The sequence below is a fragment of the Chinchilla lanigera genome, unplaced genomic scaffold (genome assembly GCF_000276665.1).
Source record: "Chinchilla lanigera isolate Chin_1 unplaced genomic scaffold, ChiLan1.0 scaffold00058, whole genome shotgun sequence".
Taxonomy (NCBI): domain Eukaryota; kingdom Metazoa; phylum Chordata; class Mammalia; order Rodentia; family Chinchillidae; genus Chinchilla; species Chinchilla lanigera.
The window spans coordinates 2710005-2710325 of NW_004955459.1; positions in this window are offsets into that span (position 1 = coordinate 2710005).

Below are 321 nucleotides of genomic sequence, written 5' to 3' on the forward strand. Positions count from 1 at the left end.
TGGGATAAATCAGCATGGATCTGGAGTCTGTCTCCACACAGCAGAGACAAACCTGGAAGTGCACTTTCTTATTTTCTTTCTCTTGTTTGTTTTGTTGTTGATGTGGTTTTGTTTCTGTTTGCATTTTTTTCCCTTTCTCCTTCAATGTTTGATCTTGTTTTTATATGGTTATGAATGTGGTTTTTAGGCTCTTTGTGGTTTTTGTTCCATTCTGTGCTTCATTTTATATCTTTTCTCTCTTTCCCTTCAGTCTTCTGCACTAGTTTCCTAAACTTATCATTATTCCCTTTTTTCCTCCAGCCTTACAACAAGTGTCTTTTT